This window comes from Spea bombifrons, chromosome 11 (assembly GCF_027358695.1).
Source record: "Spea bombifrons isolate aSpeBom1 chromosome 11, aSpeBom1.2.pri, whole genome shotgun sequence".
In the NCBI taxonomy this organism is placed as follows: Eukaryota; Metazoa; Chordata; class Amphibia; order Anura; family Pelobatidae; genus Spea; species Spea bombifrons.
In genome coordinates, this window is record NC_071097.1 from 13,301,123 (window position 1) to 13,324,951 (window position 23,829).

The 23,829-nt window shown below is 39.7% G+C and overlaps 1 protein-coding gene across 4 annotated transcripts in view; it reads left to right on the forward strand.

Annotated features, from left to right (window-relative positions):
* The window catches only part of MARCHF8 (membrane associated ring-CH-type finger 8), a 169,378-nt gene that overhangs the window by 77,140 nt on the left and 68,409 nt on the right, over positions 1-23,829 (forward strand). The window lies entirely within an intron of this gene.

The window sequence follows — 23,829 nt, forward strand, 5'->3', positions numbered from 1 at the left end:
TTTAAACCATCCCTGCTTTCTAGTCTCTCTGGTAGTTAATTGGACCCTTGTAATCTCTTAAATTAAGAGATGAGATCAGTTTGATTTTTTTATTTTGTCCTTAATCAGTGAAATGTTACCAGCTTTCCAGCTGCAATGTAATGCTGAGATAATAAGAAATAAAACATATTTTAAAACAAAACAACAAGTTTAAAATACTCTTTGTGCACAAATACAAAACTTCAGGAGACCAAGCGCTGCCTTTACTTCTCTGAGATTGCCTTCCTTGTGTAACTCAGGACTACTCAACGTTCTGTTTCAGTTTATTTTTGTTTTCTTTGCCTTTGGACATTGTTCAAGGTAGAGGGAAATAGTATAGACTAATTAATTTTAACTTGGTTGAACGTTATATAGCTCGAAGAAACAACAGAACTTTCTGTGACATGAATCATTAGTGCAGGTAACGGAGAATGGCAGTATAATATAAAACCTTGGCTACACTAAGGATGCACCGAAATGAAATTTCTGGACTGAAACCGAAAATTCAGGATTCACTTGGCCTAAACCGGAACCAACAATGACCCCCCCACCTTTAAAAAAAAAAAAAAAAAAAAAAGCCCACACTTTTATTAGCCCCTTAACGAAAATCCACATACATGTATGGGGTGGCCGTGCAACGAGATAACGGCAATGCCCGTACATGTATGGGCTGCAGTTAAATAGCTGCATCACCAAAGATCGCGGCGGCGCCCGGCTAAAACAGCTAAGGAAGCGATCGGAATCGCTTCCTAAGCATAAAGCAGGGCTCGACAAATCCCAGGCGCCAGGTCGCCATGGCGACAGAGAATTTTGTCCTGGCGCCTAGGTTTTGTCAGCCTCTTACATCCAGAAAAAATTGTGGATGTAAGAGGCTGAGTCACCACACGGGGGCGCTGCTGCTACTGTCTGCCCAGAAGTCTGGGCAGACAGCACAGCCACTCCGAGCCCGCCCCCGAGCCTGAGATCACTCCCACGGAGTGATCCTGTAGGCTGAAAACGCGGTTGCTGGAAAAGCAGCAATCGTGTTTTCAGCTGCCACAGGCAGCCTCAGGGAAGGGGTTTGTGTGTTGATTGGGTCCCCACACAAGTCTGGGGACCTCACCCAACACCCCCCAGCTGCCTGATCGCTCCATGGGAGCGACAGCGCAGCGTTAACCCCTTCAATGCCGCGATCGCGGCATTTAGGGGTTAATTCCCGTTTTGGGGGCTTTGCTGCTGGTGGTCTGCCTGGAAGCTCAGACAGACCAGCAACAGCAAAAACGAGCCCCCACAAGCCCTTTGATGACTCCTGTAGGTATGGAAGCCTACAGCAGTCATCAAAGAGACTCCCTCTGCAATGGCTGGTCCATAGACCAGCAATTGAGTCCCAGCTGCCAGAGGCAGCTTCAGGGACAGGGGAGAGGGTTCTTCGGTCTCCACATGAGTGTGGAGACCAGCCCCAACACCCCCCGCTGCCTGATGGCTCCCTGAGAGCGACAGTGCAGCGTTAACCCCTTCAATGCCGCGATCGTGGCGTTTTAGGGGTTAACTCCCGTTTTGTAAGGGGCTGTGCTGCCGGTGGTCTGCCTGGAAGCCCAGGCAGACCAGCAACAGCAAAAAAACGAGCCCCCACAAGCCCTTTGATGATTCCTGTAGGCATAGAAGCCTACAGCAGTCATCATAGACTCCCCCCTGCAGTGGCTGGTCTATAGACCAGCAATTGCTTCCCAGCTGCCAGAGGCAGCTTCAGGGACAGGGTGAGAGGGTTCTTTGGTCTGCCATGAGTGTGGAGACCAGCCCCAACACCCCCCTGCTGCCTGATCACTCCATGAGAGCGACAGTGCAGCGTTAACCCCTTCAATGCCACAATTGTGTATGACACATTCGTGGCATTGCAGGGGTTAACATTTGTCCCCACAAGCTTTTGGGGACTAAATATCTGTCAATGCTGTGCTCCAATGGAACATCAGCATCGAAAGAGTTAAAAAAAATGAAAAAAATATATTTAAAAAAAAAAAAACAAACAGCACTGACCTGAAAGTCCAGGGTGCTTCCAGGTCAAACGCTGTGAGTTTAGTAAGTGGGCTGATGATGATCGGATCACTCCTGACCAACTGTTAGTTTAAAAAAAATCCTGGCTCCTAACTTTTTTACCTGGCGCCTAGATTCACAACAAATTTGTCAAGCCCTGGCATAAAGGGTGTTGCTGACATGCCTTGTTATAGTAAAACTACCCCCCTTCACAGGATGGCATCAACAATAGATATGATAGAGGGTCTATCCAGACCCTCTTGAGAACTCTCGAGGTACTGCATCCAACCATGCAAGGTCAATGGAGCCCAGCTCACTTATGAGTGATTAGTAAAAAAATAAAAAAAATAAAAAAAAATTGTTCAAAAATGTTTACAAAAAATAAAAATAATATGGTAACATGTAAAAATCCCCACTGTCACAAAAAAAATTAAATAAAATGTAATAAGCAAGTCCTAAAATTCTTTATCTTTACAAAAATTCCAGCATGGAAAGAGTTAAAATATTGGCATTACAAATGCCCAGAGGGTGTCTCGTATTAAAAAAAATGCATGAGTGGATGGGGTAAATTGAATTGTCCGGGTTCAAAGATGTCCCAAATATGGGACATGGGGGCAGTAGGATCAGATGTCTAAATGGCATAAAAATACACACCTTACAAAAGCGGGCTTTTACCGCATTGGGGGTATCACTGCGCTCAGGAGATGTTACTGAACACATATTGGGGTGTTGTTTGACACAGACATATACCAGGAGCGATAAATTTATACCTGAAGTACAACATGTGTGAAAAAATACAAAAAAAATGTACTACCATAAAGTTTCACAAAGGCTGGTGGTAAAATTAGTGCATGGAAAGGGTTAAAATACCAACATTTCAAATACCTTGGGGTGTCTAGTTTTTAAAAATATATGATTTGATGGGGTAAATTGCATTGGCCGGCTTCAAAGATACTCGAAATGGCACATAGGGGGAAGAATTACCAGATTTGGAAAAAAAGGTTTTGAAATAGCAAAACGCTACCTGTATTTATTGCCCTATAATGTGCAGAAAAAAGCAAAAAAACATAAAAACATTGGGTATTTCTAAACTCAGGACAGATAATAGAATCTATTTAGCAGGTTTTTTCATTCGTTTTTGCAGATGAGTAAAAGTTTTTTGTTTAAAAAGTGAGAAAAAGTAATTTTTTAACATAAAACCCCCATATTTTATCATTTTTTTTATAGTAAATTAGATGATATGATAAAATGAATGGTATCTAAAGAAAGCCCTGTTTGTCCTGAAAAAAACAATATATAATATGTGTGGGAGCACAAAATGAGAAAGAAGAAAATCACAGCTAAACAGCAACACCGAAAAATGTTAAAATAGCCATTGTCCCACAATATACTACGAGTAATAACCCCCATTGTCCTTAATGGGTTAAAACACCAAAGTTGGACCTAAAAAATCAATAAAAATATTAATATATGTGTGTATATATATATATATATATATATATATATATATATATACCGTATTTGCTCGTTTATAAGGCAAGGTTTTTTCCAGAGCAAATGCTCTGAAAAATACCCCTGGTCTTATAATGGAGGTCGTCTTCTAATCAGACCTCATTCTGCTGGGGCCATGCTGCTTACCGGGCTTTGATCGCGAGCAGCGTCTCTGCTATTAGCAGCAGGAGAGCAGGAAGGTAGCACATAACTCCTCACATAATCTACCTCCCCCCTCCTTCCTCTGGGGGCAGGGCCAGAGAAGTTGCTCACACAGCCGGGCCCCTGCAGAAGTCTGCGAGTGGGAGATCTGCAGTTCAGGTAAGGGGGTGGGGGGTTTGAGCGTGTTTGTGTATGTGTGATTAATGGAATGAATGAGTATTTAAATGTTTGTGAATGAGTGTGTGTGTGTGATAGCATGGATGTGTAAGGGGGGTGGGGGTGGTAGCATGGCATAGGGAGGCTGTAATCACACTTCTAACATCCCCAGGTTCCAGCATGTACTGGCTGCCTTGGCTTGATAGGAGTGTGATTGCTGTTAGCAGTATATATATATATCTCCAGAAGTGCAGTTTAACCCCCTATATGCCACTCAACCCCATGATATGCCTTTTAACCCCCTATATGCCAGAGTGGCATATAGGGGTATAAGGCATATCATGGGACAGAGGGGCATATAGGGGGTTAAAAGGCATATCATGGGGCACAGTGGCATATGGGAGGGTATAAGACATTTCTGATATGCCTTTTTAACCCCCTATATGCCCATCTGCCCCATGATATGCCTTTTAACCCCCTATATGCCAGAGTGGCATATAGGGGTATAAGGCATATCATGGGGCAGAGGGGCATATAGGGGGTTAAAAAGGCATATCATGGGGCACAGTGGCATATAGGAGGGTATAAGACATTTCTGGAGGCAGAGTGGCATATAGAGGGTTAAAAGGCACATCATGGGGCAGAGTGGCAAATAGGGGGGTATAAGGCATTTCTGGGGGCAGAGTGGCAAGCCTGGGGGCAGATGTGCATAACTGGGGGGGGCAGGTTGGCAGATAAAAGGAAATAAAAAATATATTTTTCTCAATCATAGCTTTTATTAAATATGAAAATTAGTTTACATGAATTAATATTTACTAGTAAAACTTTTTTCCTATAGGGCAGTCTTATATTCAGGCTTTTTGTTTTTTGCCTAAATTAATATTTTGATTTTGGGGGTTCGTCTTATAATCAGGGTCGTCTTATAATCGAGCAAATACGGTATATATATATATATATATAAATTGTTAACGGCAATCACACTCAGGCATACCCAGATTCCAGCATGTACTGGTTGCCTGGGCATGATAGGAGTGTGATTGCTGTTAACAATTAGGAGTATATATATATATTGCCTATTGCCTGGGCATGATAGGAGCGTGATTGCTGTTAACAATTATATATATATTGTGGCAAAGTAATGGACTCTGTCTACATAAGTGGCAGATTGGAACGCTCATTATTCCCAGCATGGGGAGGGTTAATTGCTGGAGGTCAGCAAGGTGGAGCCAATTAACCTGCACTCAGGTGGTTAAAAGGGCGGCCGTTAGAGCCATTAGCTGTCTGGGAGTAGGGTGAGAGGCAGGCAAGCCAGAGGCCCTCAGACTGTATCAAAAGGATTTGTTTTTGTTTTGGTTTATTTACACTATGGAGTGCATTACTGTGGACTGTACAATTCTGCAATAAACCACATCTTGCTTTTATTCTGCTGGTGTTCGGAGTTTCTTGTTTTGATCGAGCCATCCTGCTACAATATATATATATATATATATATATATATATATATATATATATACTCCTAATTGTTAACAACAATCACACTCCTATCATGCCCAGGCAACCAGTACATGCTGGAATCTGGGTATGCCTGGGGATGATATGAGTGGAGTGTGATATATATACTTGAGAAGCTCTGCCATATAGAACGGAGAGAACATATAGAAGACTTATAGAACAAGAACAGACCTGTGACCCTCTTAACCAATGGTCCCATCATCAGACAGGCTATGGCACTGACCAGTAAAAATTGAGTAGTTATGCAGAAACACAGAAAGACTGTGGGGAACCCCAAATTTAAAATGTAAAAAAAAAAATATAAAAAAATATTTTACAGGGACATTACAATGTCATATTACTATAAAGAAAGAGTTCCCATTGAAATCAATGGGAGCACTTCTAGCCGAAGCTTACAGAAGCCAGCTCTTGTGCTGAATAACAGAGAGTATGTGCATTTGCGTTCAACCCAACGCATCCTTTTGAAGGCAAACAGCTGGAGGACAAAGAGGGGGTTCGAATGAATCCCTTCATGCGTTTGCAAGTTAAGTGTTAATTTAAAGGCGATACTCAGCTGGAGTGTTCCTTTAAAGACTGATATTTTGAAATATTGCTCATTTTGAAAATACCTAGCTATGTTTCTTATTGTTTGTATGGTATCATGTTATGGTATTTGTTTGCTTCCTGTAGTACCCACTTTAACTCTAACTTTAAAATTCAGATTTTTTAAATGACTTACAAAACAGGAAGTGAGAATGGAAAATGATTGCCAAAGCCATAAGTGAAACGGGACTTTGCTATAGTTTAGCATTGTAAATGCTAAATATTTGTGCACTTCTTTGTTTCTTGTCATTTTATTAACCCCTTAAGGACAATGAGGGGTCCCTAAACCCATTTAAAACAATGCATTTTGCGCCTGTACATGTACGGGCTTTGTCATTAAGGGGTTAATATTGGACTTACAGTAACACAACTTTAAACCATGCATTTTCACTGAATTATAACTCTATCATCCAGAAACTTGAACTGTAGCATGTCTAATAAATAAAGGGTTTTCAATCTCTGTAGGCATAAGGGTCATATCTCTGGGATGTTTGAGCCACAGAGAGCTGCTGCTTTTGAACCTCCATTTTTAGATTTCAGGTGTATTGAGTTTATAGCATGAATACATACTGGCTGTTCAAACAGGTAATTTGGAATTTAAGAGGAAATAGGAGAGATAATTGCACTGTAAAAAATAGTCCTTAGTAGATATCCTGAGGCAAATTGTACTGCTCCATAAACTCTTAAATGTAACATTTTGGAAATACTAAGTAAATATTTGTTCTTGTACTGACTTAGCTAGAAACAGTTTAAACTATGTTATGTTTTTTTTTAATGGAAACTACTAGGGCTAATCGATAAACCGTTGCCAACCAATTTCATTATCGATTAGTTGAATCGATTTTTATCGATTATACAATGAGGGTTTTTTTCAGAATAAATGCTCTGAAAAATACCCCTTGTTTTATATTCTGTTTCATTCAATGTGACTCAATTACTAATTACCAGTCCCTCCCTGCAGTCACACTGACGATTGGTCCCGCCCCTTTTCTCCCAGTCCCTCCCTGTAGTCACACTGCCCATTGACCCCGCCCATTTCCTATGGCATTCACATGCTTATCAATTCATTTAACTGTGAGTGTAAAATTAATATTTGGGTTGCTGAAAGTTAGGGGAGGTGGGGGTTACTTTAGGGGCAGTGTTGGTTAATGGGGTGTTTAGGGTTAATTTAGGGACAGTTATTGTTGATGGGGTGTTTAGGGTTAATTTAGGGGCAGCTATGGTTGATGGGGTGTTTAGGGTTAATTTAGGGGCAGTTATGGTTAATGGGGTCTTCAGGGTTAACTTAGGGGCAGTTTTGGTTGATGGGGTTGTTAGGGTTAGTTGATTACTATATAAAAATTATTATTATAAATAGTAATATAATCACAGTTGTGTGAAAAAGATAATACACCCTCTTTTAATTCAATGGTTTTGGATATCACGATAATAACAACAACCATCTGTTTCTTAGCAGATCTAAAAATTGGGTAAATATAACCTCAGATGAACAACAAGACATGACATATTACACTGAGGCATGAGTTATTAAAACAAATAAAGTCAAAATAGAGAAGCCATATGTGAAAAACTAAGTACACTCTTACTACTAAGTAACAGACGGGTGCTGCTAATGAATTGATTATCAGCAATAGAAAGTGTGACTATCTCTATAAAAGACACAGTTTGCTGGTCTGGAGCATTCAGAGGAAAGACATCGCCAATGATCTTAGAGAAATAAATCAAGACAGTTACCAATCTTTCCAGAAGTGGATGTACCAGCAAATTCACCCCAAAGTTAGACCCGTGCAATTCTCAGAGTAATTGCAAAGAAACCCAAGAGTTACATCTCAGACTTGTTTTGAAGGGTTGCCAGGAGAAAGCCTCCAACGAAAACATGGCAGTATGGCTTAGGTTTGCAAAGTTCCATGTGAACAAACCACAAAACTTCTGGAACAATGTCCTTTGGATAGACGAGCCCAAAGTTGATTTGTTTGACCATAATGCACAGAGCCATGTTTGGTGAAAACCAAAACACAGCATATCCACACAGACACCTCATACCAACTGTCAAGCACGGTGGTGGAGGGGTGATGACTTGGGCTAGTTTTGCAGCTAAAGGACCTGGGAACCTTGTAGTCATTGAGTCGACCATGAACTCCTCAGTATACCAAAGTATTCTAGAGTCAAATGTGAGGCCATCTGTCGGACAGCGGTCATGCAACAGGACAATGATACCAAGCACACCAGCAAATCTACAACAGAATGGCTGAACAAGAATGAAGGTGTTTCTATGGCCCACTCAAAGTTGAGACCTTAGCTCGATTGAAGTGCTGGGGCAGGACCTTAAGAGAGCTGTGCATAAACAAATGCCCACAAACCTCCATGAACTAGCTTCATAATATCAGCCATTATTGACCAGCACATCTAAAGAAGGAAGGCATATATTTGTTCTGTTAAAAAAAAAAGTCTGACCCACCAGCCATCTCCTTGCAAATCGATGGGGGGATCCTGCATAATCTCCCCATAATAATCTGTTAGCCACCCCATAGCTAATGACGCAGGGAACTGTAGCTTTGTGGGTAAGTAACTATTTTCCTTTTTTTAAACCCGTTAACGTCCAATAACAGCCCAGGCACGTCAGACACAAACGGTCAGATAACGTGGCATTCAGCAACACCAAACACCCACCCCAGGACGCGCTGTAACTTCCCAAAAATCTTCACATGGAAAGAGTTAAAGTAAAAGCATTTCAAATACCAAAGGAGTGTCTAATTTTTAAAAAAAATGAATGGGTTGATGGGGTAAATTGGAGTGGCCGGGTTCAAAGATAGGGCATAGGCACAGACTGACCAAAATGGGGAAAAGGCGCACATCCCAAATGTGGCCTTTTAGCCCCCAAACACCAGACAAACCCATGCATGGGTGGTATCGCTGTACTCGGGAGATGTTGCTGGACACACATTGGCAGGGTTTTGTGATAGTGACATATACATGGAGCTGTAAATGTATACCTGAAAAAATAAATTACTCCCACAAACTATGGCAAAGGCTGGTGGTAGAATCTCATGCATGGAAAGGTTAAAATACCGACCCTGGGGTGTCTAGTTTTCAAAAAAATACGGTTTGATGGGGTAAATTGAATTAGCCGGCTTTAAAGATGGCATGGGGGCAGTAGGACCAGGTATAAAAGTCCCAAGTTAAAAAAATATGCACTTCCTAAATGTGGCATTTTACATCCCAAACAACCCGACAAACACATGCATGGGCGGTATCACTGTTCTTGGGAAATGTTGCTGAACACATATTGGGGTCTTGTTTGAAAGTTACATATACCAAGAGCTGTAAATCCATACCTGAATCGCAATTTTTGTAATAAAAAAAAAAAACACAAAATAAATTACTACCACAAAGTTTGACAAAGGGTGGTAGTAGAATTAGTGCATGAAAAGGGTTTAAATACCTGCATTTGAAATACCTTGAGGTGTCTAGTTTTCAAAAACATATGGTTTGATGGGGTAAATTGCATTGGCCAGCTTTTTTTATGGGAAATTAGATAATATGATCAAACATAACTTGTGTGGGTTCACTAAATGAGTGAGGAGAAAATTACATTTAGCACGAGCACTGCAAAAGTGTTAAAACAGCCTCGGTCCCAAAGGGTACAAAAGGTAAATCACAACCTGGTCCTTAAGGGGTTAATAAAAAGAACCTGGTTATGCATCATCTGAGATTATGTTATTTTTGTTTATATTCTGATAACAATGCACAGCATATGAAATAAAGACAAGCAATTATAAACACCAAATTTGTCGTAGAACCCTAGAACTGTTGCCAGGTTTACCAAAAACTACAACGCTCTGTGTTAATATTTTACAAGGGAAGTAAGTTTTTCACTTTCATTAAATGCAGTACTTAGCAGGGGCATATAATAATATGCACACAAAATCAGCCAAATAAATACGGTATTTGCTCAATTATATAAGACGACCCTTCAAAATTTAAAGATTATTTTAGGGGAAAAAAGCCTGAATATAAGACTATCCTATAGGAAAAATGTTTTACTAGTAAGTATTAGTTCACATGTAAACTTTTTTTCATATTTAATAAAAACTATGAGCATTTTTTTTTTGTTTCATTGTATATACCCCCCAGTTATGCACATCTTCCCCACGGCTTGCTATTCCGCCCCCCCCCCAGATATGCCTTATATGCCACTCTGCCCCCCAGATATTCCTTATACCTGCCTGTATGTCACTCTGCCCCCATGATATGCCTTTTAACACCCCATTATGCTACTCTGTCCTCTCAGAAATGCCTTATACCCCCTATATGCCACTCTGCCCCCCAGATATACCTTATACCTGGCTATATGCCACTCTGCCTCCATGATATGCCTTTTAACCCCCATTATGCCACTCATCCCCACTATAGTGGAGGTTACCAGAGAGGAGGATCCAGATCCTCTGCAGTGCTGCAGGGGACCAGGATCCTTAGTCTTAGTCAGACCTCTATTTGAGGTCTGATTATAAGACAGCCTTGAATCTAAGATGAGGGGTGTTTTGCTCTGGAAAAAAACCTTGTCTTATAATCGAGCAAATACAGTAGCTAAATACATTTTATTATTTAGATTGACCTCATAAGTATTTCCAGGACAAACTGTATGAAGTATAGCCATCTATGTAAAGTCTATGCCAGACTTGATAGGGTTACAAATGTCAAAGTGAAGCATTGTAGAGACCCTTCATCCATCATATGCACTTTTATTATTTTCTCCCTTTTGCAAATGTATGTAGGGACTTCAGCAGACTCTTTCCTTATCCATCTCCCCCCCCACACACCCATTGAAGTAAATGGTCAGAACTATACTCTCCTCTGGTCGAACGCAGGCCTGGACAAGAGTTCCCGGGGTAGCCCACTTGCGTACATGTGCATAAAGCTTTCCCATAGATTTTAATGAGCTTTCTTGCCATTGATTAACAATATTAACAATTTTGTTAATATTAAGAATACATACTGCTTAATTAAATCCTTTTCTCTTTTGACTTTCATTGTTCACCATTGTCTGGGTGGTTAGAACTGAGCAATCCTCTTACCGTATTTATCTGGTCTAAGATAACAGTTTGAACATGTGGAAATGAGCGGCTATCTGAAAACAGTCTACTATGCAAAAGCCAGAGCAAAAAAACAATAAAAAAACCCAGGCAAAATGGCACAGTACTATTTAAAACTCTTAATAAAAATGGTAAAGCCTCCTCTTGCATAGGTTCTTATAAATTACTTTATGTGCATTCTTGATTAGTAGGGCTGGATAGGACTTCGACTATCCCTTCAAAAGAAACTAAAAAAAACGACATTAACTAAATGTCAGATAAAAGCTGGAGAATCTGTTGATGAAATCTGTTATAGAAACATGTGCCCAGATTCTTTTCTGGTTTGTTTCCAGAGGGTTCCAAAGTATTGTGAAGTAACATTTGGCAGCATTGCATTTATACTGAAAAAAAATGTTTCATGCAAGAGGACAGTCTTTTCGTTTTATCGCATTTCTTCTGCTTGACCCAGTTCTATGAATAACAAATAGAACCTTAACTGTTTCCCTACTCTGTGGACAGAGACAGGGGTGGTCAGTGTAAGTGTCATGAAAGCAGACATTACACTGATTGGGAAATCTAAAAGAAATGTGTGATTAAGGATTAGGTGGATATGTCAGTTGTCATTGTTTACCCACAGACTTTATCAGTCTTGGCCTGTTTCCTATTTAATTAATTTATAACTATCTCAATCGAAATGTAAAAGCCTCCATTTTTTTATTTTATTTTTATCCCAGGATTTTGTCTGTGCGCAGTGGTGAAAATGGCACTCTGGACTGCAGTGTGGTTGAATCAGGTAGGGTCTCCAGACTTTCTGGAAAACAAAACAAGGACCAAAATACCTCCAGGTTGCAAGAGTGGCGTTGTCCAACTCTCTACTCTCAACCCACTCGCGTGTCCCTCAATGTCAACTGGACCGCCCACCAACATCTGCGGGACCTCCTAAAGCATCCTGTAAGGGGGGAGGGCTCTGGGTAGCAGGTGCTAGAAAGCTTCCAGGTATGCTGACCATGTCCACAGAATTATGTTTTATGGCTTACTGGTAGAAACATGCTAGTTTGGAGTGCTACCTATAGGACTTCTCACAAGGTTTGTGGTCTAATAAAAACACTAAACCTACAGGAACAGTTTTGGGAAACCTATAAGATAGGATGCCAAGCTTCAAGGGATACTTTATTAGCCCAGCCATGCCAAGAGCTGTTCTATCAACAGGATCACCAAATGCTTAATGGGGACTTACAGTCGTGTGAAAAAGAAAGTATGTGCAAAATGTTAAATGGTGAATTGACTTATTGCAGTGTGAGTTAAGAGTATTCCACATACTTTATCCATTCAGGCATTATAACTTTTCTTGACAACTGTAATAGCCTTTGGACTTAAAATTGTAGAATCTTTAAAACTTTTAGGCTAAGGGAGACTGGAGTGTCTTGACGATGAAAACTCACTCCCTTGTCACTTCAGTTCTATTTGGCAATCTGACCTTGCTTATACTATCTCACAAATGCCCTCTATGAACTTTCTATGCAGCAATCTATACAAGAGTTAAATAAAACCACTTATGGAGCAGCAGTAAACAAAGCAATAATTAATTTAATTACTTGTTTCTAGGGACACATGTGCATTCCACATGCTGAAAACATCACTGTCTGGAAGTATATATAATGCATATTATTTCATGTACACTTTATAGGCAAAAGTAGTGACACCTGAGTACTAAACCAACTGAGACTTTTATGATATTGCATTCTAAATACATACACTTTAAAATGTAATTGGTCCTCCATTTGCAGCTATAACAGCTTCCACTGTTCTGGAAAGGTTTTCCACAATATTTTGGAGTGTTTCTGTGGGGATTTATGCCCGTTCATCCATTAGAGGTCAGTTGTGAGGTCAGGCACTGATGTTGAACCTGAAGGCCTGGCTCACAAACTTAATTTCAGTTCATACCAAAGGTGTTCGAAGGGGTTGAGGTCAGGGCTCTGTGCGAGCCAGCCCAACGTGTTTTTCCGGACTCTTCTCTGTGACCTGGGCGCAGCCATGCTGGAATAGAAAAGGGCCTTCCCCAAACTGTTCCCACACATTTGAAAGCTTATTATTGTCCAAAATGCGTGTCTAAAGGTGTGAAAGAACTTGACTGGCCTGCACAATGCCCTGAAGCATTAAGGTTTACCTTCATAGGAAGGTGGCCCAAACACTGAAAAAAGCCCCATACTGTTATTCCTCTTGCACCAAACTTTACAGTTGGCACAATGCAGTTAGGCAGATAATGTTCTCCAGGCATCCACCAAACCCAGCAGGTTTTCTGGACTAGTGAGTCAAAATGTTAAATAGTTGGCTGTAGCAAAAGTTTGTTTGCCAAAGGCCTGGAGAGCAGTACAAGAAAGAGTGTGCAAGCAAGGCTCTTTGTAAATTAAGTTGGGGATTTGGTCAGAATTAATGGTCTCCTCAATGCTAAGAAATATAGGCAGGTGTCATGCAGTACCATCAATGATGCATCTGATTGGCCCCATAATTATTCTGCAGCATTACAATGACCCCAGACATACAGCCAAAGTCATTTAGAGCTATTTTCTGTATAAAGAAGAACAAGGAGTCATGGAAGAGATGTTATAATTCCCACAGAGCCCTGATCTCAACATCAAGTCCGTCTGAGGCTGCAGACAGTTCTACAGAAGAACTGTGGTTAATAGCCCAAGATCTTTGGAACAACCTACCTGGCAAGTTCCTTAAAAATGTGTGCAAGTGTACCTAGAGGAATAGATGCTGTTTTGAAGGCAAAGGTTAGTCACACCAAATATTGATTTGATTTTAAAAAAAATTATGTTCACTCTCTTTGCATTTTGTTGAATTATAAAAAGAATTAGAAAGCATTCTTGCTTTACAGCATTTTTTCAGACCTGCGTATTTTAAGGCTAATAAATTAGTCACGGGAGGGTCACTGGTTACTTAACCAGCAGCTCTCCCTCCAACAACAACGATGCAGTTTCAGACGCTGTTCTGGGAGTGACGTTTCTGCACTTTTAAAAGTTAATTTGCCTAACCGTGGACACGTCCAGGATCCGAATCACAATCCGTGCTGGGCTGAGAGTCAGGTTACTTGGTAATTCGGGTGGGGTGTCCACTCTTCCTCATACATACTTAGATAATGTAAGGCAGTCTGTTTAATACTATTATGTATCCTTTTCTGAATCCATGTTATGATGTTCCTTTGTGTTCCTAGTTGGCATAACAATACCCTTACATATATATATATACACACACACTATATTACTGCAGTAGTAATTTATACCTATACTGTATTATGCCTTTTGTATATCTTGTTTGAGGGTTGCTTACTTGTTCATACATCCGGTTTTATGTATGTAAACCTGGAGCAATATATATTTTACGTAAGGTATGTGTAGGGTCACAGTCAATCACTCTCGAGGAAATTACTATATCTCATTTTACCAAAATATTACCTTTATCTCTTATCTCACTACCTATATCACCTATGACTTCTTTTGGAGAAATTGAAGATTTGGTGATTTTTTTTTACATTTTGCTTTATCATCAGGTTTCTATACAGGGATTGTAGCACTCCCACAGGATACTCGATCCACTAGCGGCCTTATCGGTTCCTGACGCAGTAGACCTCCTCCTCTTTCAGGAGCTTGCAAAACACCCCTTTGTCACACCTGCCTTCCTTATTCCTATCAGCAAATTTTCATTAGGCAAAAAATTAAAATCAAAGTTTTCAATTTGTCATCGTTCCCAGTATTCCCTCATACGCCTCTAAAAATAGCGCCATTCAAGCTATAATCAGTTCAGAGAAGGGTTCATGGTTGTCCAAAACTGACATCACAGATGTCTTTAAGTTGCTACCTGCCCATCCAAACCCATAGCATCTGCGTGTGTGTGTGTGTGTGTGTGTGTGTGTGCGTGTGTGTGTGTGTGTGTGCGCTACACATTTAACTTTTAATTTTAACTTTAATATAAAAAAGATGTCAAGCACCACTGTTAACCGTTAATAGCAAAACTAAGTTGTTGGTTTGTGGGACGTATATGAAAACCCAGAGAACTTGCTTTTTTGTTGTTCTGGAACTCTGTTGATGTTCTAGTAAAGATGTAGGTCTTGCTGTATCTACCTAGTTAAATAATATTAATCTTAAGATATATACTGTTGGCCCAATCTTAGACATGATTGACTAATAGTTGTTGCATCATGATTTTTTGATGATGAGTCTGTTTACTTAAAATTACTTTGAAGTCAAATAACTAGACATTGTAATTCTTCTCAGTGTGTATTAGGCAGAAGGTGATAGACGTGCTAAGCAGCTTATCAGCCAGATATATGACTCAGCAAAACTAAAGTTGGTTCCAAAACAGCTGTGCTTTTTATTAATTATTGTTCATTCACTTAGCCATGCCAACACGTTTCTTAGTGCTCTTCAGTAGAATAACAAACAATACATATTCCATGAAAATAATTATGGCAAGTGAACTGCTTGAGAGAGCCAAAAACAAATTTGGTTTACAAAGACTTAAGATTTTCAGCTAATATCTTACAACACCAGATCATCATAAAGAATCACTAAAGTAGAGCCCTACGTAGGTTGGATGTTCCATGATCTGTACTGCGTATTGTTTTAAAATCTAAACTCAACACAGTGAAAAAACAATTTTACTTTGCTAGATCGGATCTTATCACTTCAGGACAGACTTCATTTCTGCATTTCTTCATTATTCACATTAACAATGTTTAATATTTTCTGACCATACTCAAATGTTTTGATGCACTTTATAAGTCACTTATTAGAAACCCAAATATCAGATTAGATTTTAATACTTCATTTCTACTATATTTTAATGTGGCTACTAAGATGCAGTTTATTACTTCTGACTATATTCATCTTGATTCATTAATATCCTTTGAGATACACTGCTGATTCCCTGTATCAGTTGGAAGCCATTATCTGATGTGTTCATGTTGTTTTTAATTAGACATAGCTTTGATACAGTTATTTTTTTCCTTATTGCTTAGCAGGAGTTACTTGCATAAGATGTATGGGGCCTATATATTAATTTTAGGTTTTTATAAAATGAGTAGCACATACATTAAGTACTCTAGTAATATGCAATGCAATATTGTGTTTTTATAAATGTTACAGAGTGTATTTAACAAAGAGGTTAGCAGGAGATTTCCACAGGGCTATGAAATCTTTTTTAAGGTTTACATTATTATTATATGTTATTACATTGTTTATGTTTACATATATGAAAAGTAGCACTCCCTAATTGGCACCTATGTAATGCCGACCTCTAGGAAGTAAAAAAAAACATCCCCTATGAAGATGTTTACACAAGAAAAGTGTTTTTCTTTCCATTTTTGATACAGATATATTCCTGTTTATAAGTAATGTTCTGAAGAACAGGAACCTTGCAGAGTGGCAACCTTGGGGGCAGATGTGCATAACGGGGGGGGCAGGTTGGCAAATAAAAGGAAATAAAAAATATATATTTTTCTCAATCATAGCTTTTATTAAATATGAAAAAATTGTTTAAATGAATTAATATTTACTAGTAAAACTTTTTTCCTATAGGGTAGTCTTATATTCAGGCTTTTTGTTTTTTTCCTAAATTAATATTTAGATTTTGGAGGGTCGTCTTATAATCAGGGTCGTCTTATAATCGAGCAAATACGGTATATGTATTTATTTATATATATATATATATATATATATATATATATATATATATATATATATTTATTTATATATATATATATATTTATTTATATATATATATATATTTATTTATATATATATATATTTATTTATATATATATATATATATATATATATATATATATATATATATATATATATATATATATATATATATTGTGACAGAAAGCAGGGGATGATAATGGAGGGAGTTTAAATATCCCCTTATATTTTGCAGGGTGGTTACCCACAATAGTTTCTACTAGCCCCAGGGAGATGTATTGTTAAGAATGTAATTATTGATATTTGTTATTTGTGTATTTTGGGTCCCTGGGGTGGAGCATTTGGAGAGTAGGGCGGGCCAGTGCTCCACTCCACAGTTTGTGAGCAGCAGAATACCAGCAGGTGGAAATCCAGTCCGGAGATTCACGGTTACTCTCCTAAACACTCACCTGTATCTACTAATTAATGGGAGAGGCAGTTAAGTAGCCTCCTGATCTGAGAGCAAGAGAGAGATCATTTGGCTCCCTGAGAGAGAGAGGGAGAGAGCTGCTAAAATACTGAGTGCTGACAATATTACATGCAATTTTGTTATTTTGTTTGTTGGAACGGATAAGCCGCCCAACTGTAGTTAGGTTGAGAATCCTGTATTAGTTAGTGCTCACGAGAGCAAGGCTTTTTGTTTTGATTTATTTATTTTCTGTAATGCCTGTGGTGACAAAATAAAACAGGCCCAGCTTTTTTATTTTACCCTCCTCGTGTCTGAGCCGTCTCTGCAGCCTGGTAGACTGTGTGTAAGTAAAGATTCCCGGACAGAGTACCAAAGTGAAGGGGTATTGTGTCACAATATCTATCTATCTATCTATCTATCTATCTATCTATCTATATATAAACATTAGCCCCTGCTGCCCCCACACCTTTAAAAAAAAAACAAAAAAACACACACACTTATTAAAAGTAAGTAACACACCAAAATTGGGCCAAAACAATCCACAACAGTATTAATATAATCACACTCCTATCATGCCCAGGGTCTAGCATATACTGGTATAACTGGGCATTACAGCGTTAGAGTGTTTTGTGTGTATTAGTGTATGTCCCTGTATGGTGTTAGAATTAGTGTGATAAATAAGTGTCTGAATTCTAAATGGAAGAAATACAAGTTGCTAATAATAAGTCACAATACCCATTTCCACAGAAGCATTATTGCACATTTTGTTGAACTGAGGATAATTCCTTGTTAGATAAATGAGATGATATGTATAGCTAGACAGTCTGAGTAGTTTCCTGTTTTTCCTAGAGATGTGCTGAGAGGCTCATTAAACTGAGTTATTCTGAAAGCACTTATTTGTACAATTGTTTCTGTACAGATGATGAAGCCATTTACTAACTGCTTTTAATTGCGTGCAAATATTGATTCAAATATTCAAATATATTGCAGTTGTATTAATTTGCAAGTAAAATATTGTCCATTTAAATTATGTGATATTGTCACATAACTATTTATCTACTTTATGAAAATGTTATAGATCATCATATATGCTTAAATGGTTTTCTGCAAATTTGAATGCAGTAAGATTCTTGGCAAGATAATTCTCATTTTTTGTATGTCTCATGTCACATTGTGTAGATTGTGGATTCTGACTGGCTGTATCAGTATAAGTTTAGAACTGCCATATGTACCCAAGAAGGGATAAGTTAAATGATCATCTTGGAGATGCTAGATTATTATCCATGTATTTTAGAGATCATTCTTTCACCAGCAGAGGTAAAGCTCCCGTGGCTGACAACACTTGCAAGGACATTCAGCTGATTAGAAGTGTTAATATGGAATAAAAATGATGAATGTCAGTTTTAACATATAAAAAACATAAAGGGGGCTTTATCACAATCGCTTCTCTTAGTGTAACTAAATTTACTTATTAAAACAATTTATACAACATGCTTTTTTGTTTGTACTCGGTGTAATTTCTTTGTAGATAATAAGGGCATATTTTACTCTGTGGGAGCCGAGATGCTTGTAAATGTTGACATAAGATGACTTTTCTAAATTCCTATGTATTAAACTGTAAAATGTAACGTTTTCAAAAAGTAAGCTACTTTCTTTGAAAAAATAAGGTCTATGCTCAAATCCTGTTCATTAATGTTCAGAATGTACCTAAATACAGTAAAATTCCAAGTTTTACACACTGAGGATACAGCAAAGAAAGCTGTGAAGAAAATCACAATTCCAATCTACGGGGCGTCTCTCCGTGATTACTTTTTGGCCAATCTGACGCCGGATGTCCGCAAGCTGGCTATCCGACATTACTTGTCTCAGCATCTGAGTCATAAATTGTCCCCCGGTGACTCTGGGGCGTTGGAGGCACCAATTTCCATCAGGGAACTGGACGTAGCGATTAAGCTCTCCAAACATTTTTCAATACTCTAGGGCCCCACCTGACGGACGAACTTTTCACCCATTGCATTGGCCTCTACGATTTCAGTAATTCCGAAGGAGGGGAGGGATGTGAAGCTTTGTGGGAGTTATAGACCCATTTCACTATTAAATGTGGATTTGAAGTTGTTTTCTAAGATCCTCTCCTTGCGTTTGGGGCAGTTCCTTCCAGACTTGATCCACTCGGATCAGTCGCGGTTTGTGGCGGATTGGGAGTGTAGAGATGGGACTATACGTGCAGTCAATCTCATTCATTTGATTAAGCGTACGGGTTCCAGGGCTATTTTGCTCTTGACTAATGCGGAGAAAGCGTTTGACCGGCTTGACGTTTATGCCTAGGAAACTGGGTTTTGGTCCTCATATGATGGGGTGGGTGTCTGCCCTGTATTCTCGGCCTTCGGCTAGGGTTCACATTAATGTTGCCCTTTCAGACTCATTTCCCATAACCAATGGCACTAGGCAGGGATGCCCTTTGTCTCCCATGCTTTGCGTTCTTTCTCTGGAGCCTTTCTTGTAGGCTATAAGGATGAACCCGGATATCACGGGATTGGTGAGTGGTGGATTGCATCATAAAACGTTGGCCCTGCCCAGAAGCAGCAGCCTCTTTTTATAACAATACACTTGCCTCATCCCTCGACAGCATAGCTCCAATTACCAAATGTTTCCCCTGATAATTGAAACGCCCACCCTGGCATACCAAAACCACACGGTTTCTTCAGAAGTGCTGCCGCACGACTGAATGCTACTTCAGAAAATCCAAATCCAGCAAAGACTTCACTAAATTCATGCTCTGCACCTACAACTCTGCCCTCTCTCCCGCCAAACAGCTCTACTTCTCTACTCTCATATCCCCCATTTCTTCCAAGCCGCGACACCTTTTTTCTACCTTTCCACGGGGGGGAGTGCTGGCACGGGAGGTTGTCTAAGCGCATTGTGCGGACGGTCACCGGCTGCGGCGATGTGCTTTAACAATCTCCCTTGCCGGGAATTCCCACGGGGGGAGTCCCGGCAAGTGAGATTGTTAAAGCACATCGTGCAGATGTCCCGGCAGCGGAGGTTGTTTACCCGCATCGCCGCAGCTGGTGACCGTCCGCATGATGCGTTTTACCTCTGCCCCCAAGACTTACCAGAGCAGACTCCCGGGTTTCTTGCGGGGCCGGCGGGGGACATCTACGCAGCATGTCTCGGGGGGGGGGGACAGTGGCAGCATATCTCAGGGGGGGGGGGAGGACAGTGGCAGCATATTTCAGGGGGGGGGGGGAGGACAGTGGCAGCATATCTCGGGGGTGGACAGAGTGGCAGCATATGTCGGGGGGGACAGAGTGGCAGCATGTTTTTTTGGTGCTTTTTTAAAGAAAAAAACTTTTTCTTTAAAAAAGCACCAAACTTTTAGGGTGCGGCCTATATACGGGGGACTAACTTATGTAATTTCAAAGAAAATTGCATAAGCCATTATAAAGCAATGGTGTTTGCATGATTGTGGTCATAGAATCAGTCCACCACTTTATACTTTTTTCATTCCCAAAATGAATCGAAACTAGATCAAAATGCTCCTTCCATCTTATCTTTCAAAATGCTAGGATTTTTTAAACTTGTCACGATAGCTCAGTTGGAAAATATTACTTTAAGAAAAATTGACACACCAAAAATTGGTTGGAATATGTGAAAATAAGCGGTGACTGATAAAAGCACTGCTGCAGATTTCCTTGGGAAGTTTTAAATAATAAAAAATCATAGCTAACAGAGAATATGTGAAAAGTAGAGTGGCCATAACACATAAAAATGTATTATTGATTGCTAGAGAGGATTGTTCATACATTGCTTTAAAGATATTTTAAATAGCTCTTCATCTTTTCTGATTTCAACATATAATTATCTTTGACATGTTGCATTGCTATTTTGCATATTAGCTTGCAAAAATGAACAAGTCCACTAGGTTTATCAGCAGTTTATGTTTCTATACCTCTTGAAGACAGCAACAAAATAATAATAATTTGATAATGATACTATCAGAAGGAAAACTGGAACTCATTGGGTTGCATTCATTAGAAATTTAGCTATAAATGAGACCACTTATGCATAGACATCCATGTCCACATATACTTATGCATAGACATTCATGCTCACACACAATTATACATAGGCATTCATGCTCACATACACTTCTACATACACATGCATGCTCACATGCATGCTCACATGCATACAAACATACCCTCTTCTGCCCGTAACTCCTTACCTCTCCTGCAGCTTTTGCTGCTCACGCATTGTGCGAGCAGCCTCAGTGTCACCGCAGGGTCATGTGATGACCAACCAACCAACCCTGTCCAGGTCTTTCTGAGGAATTCTGAACCAGCACATGGAGACATGAACAGGTGGATCCAGGGGTTGCCCTAGCCCCTTATATAGATGGGCCCATTCGTAATTGTGACCTCTGTAGTTACGCCACTGTATGTGGTCAAGAGGAGAACCTAAAATGTCATAGAATCTAATGGATTTTTCTATTCCTTTTGCAGCTTTTATCTAAAGGTTTGCTATTGCTACTTAATGTAATGTTACATCAACTTGTATGTACCATTTCCTAGTACATTTTTGTTCTTTAGGCTTCCAGCTCAACATGGTACATGTCCGAGGACAAGTAGCTTGGGTGTTTTGTGATTGAGAATAAATTAAGCAGTTAGATGAAGCAACAACAAGGATCTGGGACAGTAAACATGAACTTGAGGAACTATTTAATGAAATTTGGCTTTCCAAAAATTATAGTTAGTTACAAACTTTAAGTGACACACTTATATCACACTTGTAAGTGTGTGTGCTGACATCAAAATATGTTATAATTAGTTAAATGTACAGCCACATAAATGTACAGCAGAAGCAATCACTTATGATGGATAGGTGGGTTTCTGGGTAACAGGGCAGTGTTTTTGGGACCAAGACACTCCGCAGTGATAATTACTGGTTGTTTCAGTAAACCCATGTCTATTTAACGTTAGGTTCACATACTATATACATTATATGCTGTTAAAGTGGTTTATTTACTAACAATATGTTATGACGAGGAGAAATATTTTCAAAGGCCAGGTCTGGTGATTGTTTTAGGATAAGAGGGCTGATTTGGTCTTTGGTAATAAGTAGTTACACTCAGAGGCATATTGACCTTTGGTGCTGCCCTAGGCCTGACATAGGGCAGTGTCTTCTGCTGATCCTTCATGAAAATACAAATATAACCCCTACTGAATGAACCATTACATTTCCATGTCACCCACACAACCATAGATTGTAAGATTGTGGCTCTGTTATTTATCATGTTGCTTTTTCTTCAGCTGTGAACTCAAGGAAATAAATGCCATTTAATGACTGCATTAAGCAATACATTTTATTTCAAATAAACTATTTTACATCTCTTTAAAAATACCAGAAAAACGAGTAATGTTGCTATTCGTTCACAGGATCGTCTGCTAACATCCAAACATTTAGAAACTGAAAATAGCAAAATTGTTATTTCTGGAAACACCTGCCAAGTTAGCCCCCTTCTGTTGGAAAATAATACTTAGATGCACAAAGGTTTTACAACAGTTACCACTAATTCTGCTTTACTGTTATTTATTGAGAGAAGGGTAAAAGAGAAGTTGCTATTATTTTGTGAAAATTGGTCTATTTTCCTTATAGCAAGACTTCTATCATAATTATTAATGTGCACGTTACATGGAGGCCTCACCTTGAAATTTACAGGATTTAAAGGATTAAGTATTAGCATGTGTGTGGGTGAGTGTTAACATATGGCGTTACCAAGAGTGTGTATGAGCGTATGGTGTTAAGGTGTTAGGGGTGAGTCTAGGGTTAGTGCCGCCTGGGAGAGAGAGAAGTAGCAGGGGTGTGTGTATGTAAGTGTACAGTGTTAGAATGACTACATGTTAGAGCTAGTTTGCACGTTAACCTGTATGCGTGTAACTTACAGTAAGCCCTGAAAAAACTTTAAAGTTCACAACCACCTCGTTAATTTTGTTGCCTGTGCTGATTGCTTCTGCAGCTACCTTAAAATACCGTATTTGCTTGATTATAAGACAAGGTTTTTTTCAGAGCAAATGCTCTGAAAAATACCCCTCGTCTTATAATCAGACCTTAAATAGGTCTGACTATGAGACGACTAAGATCCAGATCCCCCGCAGCTGCAGGGGACCTGGATCCTCCTGTCCCCCCCCCCCCGGCCCACTTACCGGTGCTTCTGAGTCCCCGGTGTGTAGAAGGGGCAGCGTGTAGATGTCTACGCGTAGACAACTTACGCTGCAGCCGGAAGGAGGCGTGGCTAGCAGCGGGGGTTCTCTGCGTCCATCGCGCAGACTTTCCCCGGCTGTCAGAGATTGTCAGCGAATCGCGTAGACATCTACACGCTGCCCCGGCTACATGACAGGGGACTCAGAAGCACCGGTAAGTTTTGGGGGGGCGGGGGAGTGTTAAATGGGGGGCATAAGGCGTTTCTGGAGGCAGAGTGCTCTATGAAATGCCTTTTAACCCCGTTAATGCCACTTTGCCTCCAGAAATGCCTTTTTAACTCTCTATACGCCACTCTGCCTCCTGAAATGCCTTAAACCTCCCTATATGCCACTCTGCCCCATAATATGCCTTTTAACCCCCTTAATGCCAGAGTGGCATAAATGGGTATAAGGCATTTCTGGAGGCAGAGTGG